A 6,967-nucleotide genomic window follows, 5' to 3' on the forward strand; every position below is an offset into this window, starting at 1 on the left:
TAATCCATTGAACTTTGTAGGGATGTGGGTGCTTCGTCTTGGGTAATTGATGCGGAGCATCCCGCAGACATCACCATGTCAAGAGTCCGTTTGGCAAGTGACACATTCGACATCCACTCCACATACACAAAGGTGAATCATCTCCTTTACGTGTGTTCACTTGACCCCTTCGAGGATGGTATACTACTTGACACTTCTCGTGTTTCCCCTCATGTTTCCCCTCATTTCTTCGTGTTCTTTGTGGGATCTGCTCCTTTCGTGAAAGATCGGCCATCTAGGGTTCCACCCTACATCATCTTGGTATCATGAGGCACGTTGATCACGATTTCGGAGCCTCTCCTCTTTGTTTTCTAGCCTAATTTTGTTGTGTTTTTTCCCAATTTCGAAGATCCTCACCAAAAATAGCCCAATTTTTTGTGATTTGTTGGTTTGACGAATTTTGTTGGATTTGATCCATGGATTTGCTTGGTTTCAAGTGGATCTAGCATCTCCCCAAGTTTCCTCATATTTCACCCAAAAAATCTCATCAATTTAGACCCCAAAATCCCCAAATTCTGCCCAAAATCGCGTCCCGAAACTCGCATCTCGCATGGACCCCGACCCACTGGACAACCGACGTTTTACGGACATCCAGAGCCCTAGGAAACACCAGACTTCCGACCTTTTCCGGACATCCGGAACCCCTACACCGAGCCAAATTTACGGATTTCCGACCCGACCGGACGTCCGGCGACCGGACATCCGTCCTTTTACGGACGTCTGTAACGTGTAAAAACTGACTTTGGCTGATTCTTGTTTCGGCCATAACTAAATCATACGAACTCCGACTTTGACGTTCTTTAGCTCGTTTTAAAGCTCTTGACATCCCCCTTCCAACAAAAATACGACCAACATCTTTTGACTCCATCAAAGTTTGAAAATTTTGGCATCTTTGCCTAGGGCTTCCACCACATCATCTGCTACACCACCACCAACTTCCACAACCTAACCAATTTTGTTCCCCTTCGCATTAGTGGTTGTTCAAGTTGTGATTTGAGTCTCCTAAGGTGTTTTGGCTACTTAGGGACGGTTGCTTCTTCATCAACCACCACCACCACTACCGCATAGCCTTGTCCACCTTACACTTCCGCCACACCAACTTAACGCAATTTTATTTGTCTTGTGAGTTGTGTCTCCTAAGGTGTTTAGGCTACTTCGGGACCGTGCTTCCAACTCCGACACCGTGTATAGCCCACCACCTTATCCTCTATTTCCGCATTGCCTACTCGCATAAACCATCATTGCATTTCCGCAATCCCATAGAGCTTCCGCAACCACCACCACATTCCCGCTACCACCATTTGACATTTGAGATTTTGAGTTTGCGGTTTTTCCATTTCCTAAGGTGTTTTGGCTACTTAGGGACGAGTCTCCATCATCTTGGTATCTCCATCGAGATCACTGCCACTCATCATCACCGCGAACGGTAACATCCATATCATCTTGGTATCGTGGTATACCTCCATTGTATATTCCCTTGCCATTGCACTGTTAACCCCTAGCCCATTTTGCGTCACTTGCCTATCGAGACTAGCCATTTGAGTATTGTCAGCAACGTTACTTGTGCACATTAGTGATCATCGAGCTACACCTTCCAGTACATACATACCATACCATATCGGTATCATCTTGGTATCATATCATCTCGTGTGCCTCAAGTTTGTTCCCGCATATATACAATTGCTATCTTGGTTTGTGTATTGTGCAAAAGTGGCCATAAAAAGAATAAAAAGTAATAAGCTTTTAAGAAAAAGAGAAAGAGCAAATAAGCCTGTAAGCAAGAGCCACAACATCATACCACATTGCATATAAGATTGTCATATCCGATCATCTTGGATCATACCACCGGAACATCATACATAACATACTTGGGATAGACAGTTGATATATCCTTGCATCTTATAGGTTGTGCACAAGTGTCATATCCGCCTATAGATCAATTGTGCTAGCGTCTCTCTTGAGTTGTGCAACACGAGTGTTTTCCATGGATTCCACATTTTGTGCTCATTCCTTGGTTGCACGACCCCATTTATCTATCCGTGTGTGTGTTTCCGTGTGCCACATATTGCTATTGGTCTACTTGTTATACTTGCGAATTTTTGAATCCTTTTCAACATTATTGACTCTCGCTAACTTTTTGCATCAAATTTTTGTGCCACTATCCTCACCGAGCTCCACCATAAGCCTTACTTGTGTAGGTGTGCGAAATCGACAAGATCGGTACCAATTGTGCTATTTCCTTGTTACACTATTGAGTGATCATTGATCCATCTTCAACATCGGTCCAGGTACATTTGGTATAGTTCTTCTCTTTCTCCCACTCACATTTCCTCGAGTCTTATGATGGATGGGCAAGGCATTTCATCTTTAGTCTACAACAATAACGACGAGTTTGATGCCATGAACAACTCCATCGATGCCAAGATGCGAGCTCAAATGGAGGAGATCAAAGCCCTCATCAAGGCCTACAAGAGATCTTCCTCATCTTCGAGAAGACGCTCAAGAGCACATGCCTCTGAGCTACCATCTCCAGCCAAATCACATCGGCATCGACACCATCACCAACAAGGACGTGAAGGTCAATAGCTCAACACCAACAACCGCTCAACGACTTCACCATCTCCCTTGGCATCTTTGCCAAGCGACTTCAAGGCACCTTTGCCTATGGACATATGGCATCTTCCCCCACAAGCACTTCAAGAGAAGCTCCCCAAGCTCAAGTCCACGACTTCCACGAGCTACTACGACCTCAACACCGACCATGAGATTCCTTTCTATGGGACTCTAGAACCCGAGGAGTATCTCGAGTGGGAGCATTTGATGGACGACTACCTCAAGCTACATCAAGTTCCTGCCGAAGATCAAGTGAAGTGTGCCACAAGGGACTTCCATGACTACGCGTCCACATGGTGGCTTCATGCACCTTCGGCGACCTACAACATGAGTTGGCCCAAGATGAAGAGAGATTTGAGGTGCGAGTTCGTGCCTCCAGCCTACACGGAACAACTTCTACGCCAATTGGAGAACACCACCCAAGGATCCAAGTCCACAGACGAGTACTTCAAGGAGATGAAGAAAGCCTTGCGATGAGCTGGCGTGGACGACCCCATTTCGATGAAGTTCCACTTCATGATGGGATTGCACAAAGACATCTCCAAGACGATCTTCCTTGAGAACTACAAGTCCCTCGACAACAACAACATTGGTGCTCTCAAGGTGGAACAAGAACTCACGAAGGCTAAAGCTTCTCCACCCCAAGCTCACTTCGCGATGATCGAGCTCCATGATAACGAGCATGAGGCTAGTACCACCATGATGTCCAAGCCCGGCGAGCTCCAAGACGATGCTCCCAAGTTCGACTTCATCGCCATACCTCTTTGTGGCATTGATGATGCCGAGTCTACTTTGACTCTTTTTCAAGATGGTGCGGCGACGACTACGAGTATGGAGACCATCAAGGACCAAGCTTTGGAGGCGAGCGACATGGTGACGAGCAAGGATGATGCTTCCATCTTAGGAGGCGAGAGTGACGATGTGCCATCTTCGGCCTTCATCCACGGCGACGATTATGAGATGGTTGAGCATGGGATTTTCCCTTCGACCACGACGATGTATGATGACTTAAGTGACTTTCGCCACCATATTGAGAGTGAGAGTGACTTCACCACTATCCCCATATATGATGTGTTACCACAATTATCATGTGAGGAGAGCCACAACCCCCACCACTTGAGTGAGATGAGTGACTCTACCATACGTGAGATTGAGTGCACCTACCTTGAGGGAGTGAGTGAACCACCATATAGAGGGAGTGTCATAGTTGATAGGGCATGTGAGGCCATTTGCATTTCTAACAACTTGACCTCTACCTCTATTGTGTCTTCTCATTTAGTGCCAGGTCCCATCTATGATGACGCGCCGATTCGCGATGACTTCGTCCTCCCTTTGGACAGGACGATGGCCATGGTGGAATATGATGCACCTCCCACATGGTTCCATCAAGATGAAGATGACCACCATTTGGACTTTCCCACCTCACCTACACCAGATGAGTGGAATGACAAAGGTAACATAGGTGAAGGTGATGCTCTAGTCCCACTAGTGGACATTCTTGACATTGATTGCTTGCATGGTGTTGATCAACCTATTACCATGCTTCATGCTAGTGTGACTTCCCCATGCGACGATTTACCCATTTATGATGAGTTTGATGATTGCCATGTGGAGTCTATTAGTTATGATGCCATGTTGCATAGGATTTCTTGTGACAATTCTCTAGGTCACATCATGTTTGACAATCCGCTTGACTTGTCATATGCTATGCATGAGATCAATCATATGTCTTATTTGCAATCTCTTCATAGTGACTATGCATATGCCATTAAAATTAACCCAATTTGCACATATGGCATAGATGACAAGCCCATGGTTATTGGCATTTGTTTTTCTTGTGATGATATTGATATGATCCCTTTGCATCATTTATCTTATATGCCATGCCATGACCACTTAGCTTCGGATATGCATTGCTTTGGATGTTCTCCATTTTCTCCATATGATGTTTCCAACATTGCTCAAGAGGAGCCCCCATAGTTTCCTCATACATTTTAGGAGACTTTGATTCATCCCATTCCTTGCATGATCCCAATACTTGTGTGCACAATATGCTCCCCATGAATAAAAATGCTATTGTTGTGCCTTATACTTGTATGCTCATTTTGCATTCCCATCGTGTTGTACACAATAACTATTCTTTCATGGTGGATGACATGTTCTTATACCATGCATCAAATTTCATTGAGCGATGCTTATCTTGTGCTAATTCTCACGTGCACATACACATCATGATGGATGATGTGTACATTTACCACACACACAATTTCTTTCGTTTGTGCCTCTTTTGTGTAGTTACCCATGAACTCTTGTCAACCTCCCAATCCCACGAGTTGACAAAAGAATCTCTAGAGAGCAATGATGAATTGGGATCCCATGGATTGTCTTTCCCACCGCTCTCTTCGCGGAAATACTTCGCACATTTCTTCTACATGGCCCTCACTTGGCTATGGGTTGTTGTCCATTATATATCCTTTACCCATCTTGCCATGTTCACTTTGCATGATATGCTCATTCCTATGCCTTTTCCATGCATTTGTGACCCATGATTTGCATTACACATGATGATTGATTCTCATACTTGTATAAGTATTTGCAAGCTTGGTGGAGATACTGCTTTTTATTACCATGTTTGCTTTGTGCCCCATGCCTATGATGACACTATGATCTTGCTTTGTGTTCGTGCTTGCGATATGTCATGTGCATTGCTTATGCCTATTATTTGCTCACAAAATGATTGCCATGATTTCCTCTAGTATGTTGCATCTTCACACTACTAGCTTGCACAACTTGATTACTATGCTTGCTTATGTTGCATCACCAATGATTCATACTTGCTCATTTCATGCGGTTGGTGACAATCATCTACATGCTTTGCACATGATTATTATTGCTTCTTGTCATATCTCTTCATATGTTGCCTCTCTCATGCTAGATCATTTGCCATGTATTTAGTGCAATTTTGACTTTAGTCTTGACGATGAGTTTGCCCCGTAGAATTCTTGCATATATTTGGAGATTTTGACATAATTATTGTGAAGCATGCTTGTCTTACATCTTTGCACCATATACCTTGTGCCATAATTATATCCATTGTTGCATCATATTATTCATGCACTTGTGCTTCTAATGGTTATGTGCAAGAGAAGAGAACCATCATGATGGATGATGCATTTATCTACAATGCGCATACTTTCTTTGTTTTGTTTTGTGCATGTGTAGGATACTTGGACATCGTGTCGACTTCCACTTCACATGAGTTGACTATTCGAGCTCTTGAGAGTGAACCACCTTCTACCACGACGATTCTACATCGCACTTGCTTGTGCTTCGGTGTAACATCCCAAAATTCTAAATTTCGGAATGTTATAATAATTAGATATATTTGATTGAATGTTTGATTGATTGACTGAAAGTGAGTGAATTCAAAACTCCTTGAAAGTTAAATGAGAGGGAATAAAAGGACTTTCCCAAACTTTCATATTTGCTTTCTGATCTCCATGAATTCAAATTCTTTTCAACACAAAACCCTTGAGTGAAGATGATATGACTTCTTCCATTTAAAAATGAAAAGGGTGTTTGAAAAATATATTTGAATTCCATTGGGAAATATTTTCCAATTCAGAAACTTTATGCAACTCAATGATTTTCACGAGCGAAGATAAAATGACTTCTTCAAATTATGAAATATGAGTTGGGAGTTTCAAAGGATTAATTTCAAGTCCTTTTGGAATTAATTTTCAATTTGGATTTATTTGAATTTTATTCAAATTATTTTTCTCCAAAAATAAAATATATGGAAATTAGGGTAACATGATTCCCTACAACAGAAAATTGGAGAAAAATTAATTTGAAATCATTTTGGTATTTTTAAAATGATTTTAGTTGGATTTTAATAGACCAGTAGCACTCTTTGATTAGTCTGATTTTGTGTGTGTTTTATTTAATGCTAGAAAAATGTCCATGTCGTAGAAAATCTTTTTCTAAAATTTTTGATATATTATATGCCTATATAATATTTTTTTAATTATTTCGTTTTTATTTTTTTATTTGTCTGGAAAATATTGTTTCAAAAAAAAACCCCTCCTCGCCGACTGGGCCGGCCCAGAAGCCAGGCCAAGGCCCAGCTCCATGCCGCCTCCCTCCCGTCCCCGAGCAGGACTCCTCCCGAGTCCGCCGCCGCGCCGCCATGGCCGTCGTGCCCGCCCCGGACTCCTCCTACCCCTTCCCCAAGCCGCGCCTCCCCTCCCCACCTATAAAGGGCGCCGCCCCGGACCCCGCCTCCCTCTCCTCCCTGCCTCTCGCCGCTGCATCT

Source organism: Triticum aestivum, chromosome 4A (genome assembly GCF_018294505.1).
Source record: "Triticum aestivum cultivar Chinese Spring chromosome 4A, IWGSC CS RefSeq v2.1, whole genome shotgun sequence".
NCBI classification, from domain to species: domain Eukaryota; kingdom Viridiplantae; phylum Streptophyta; class Magnoliopsida; order Poales; family Poaceae; genus Triticum; species Triticum aestivum.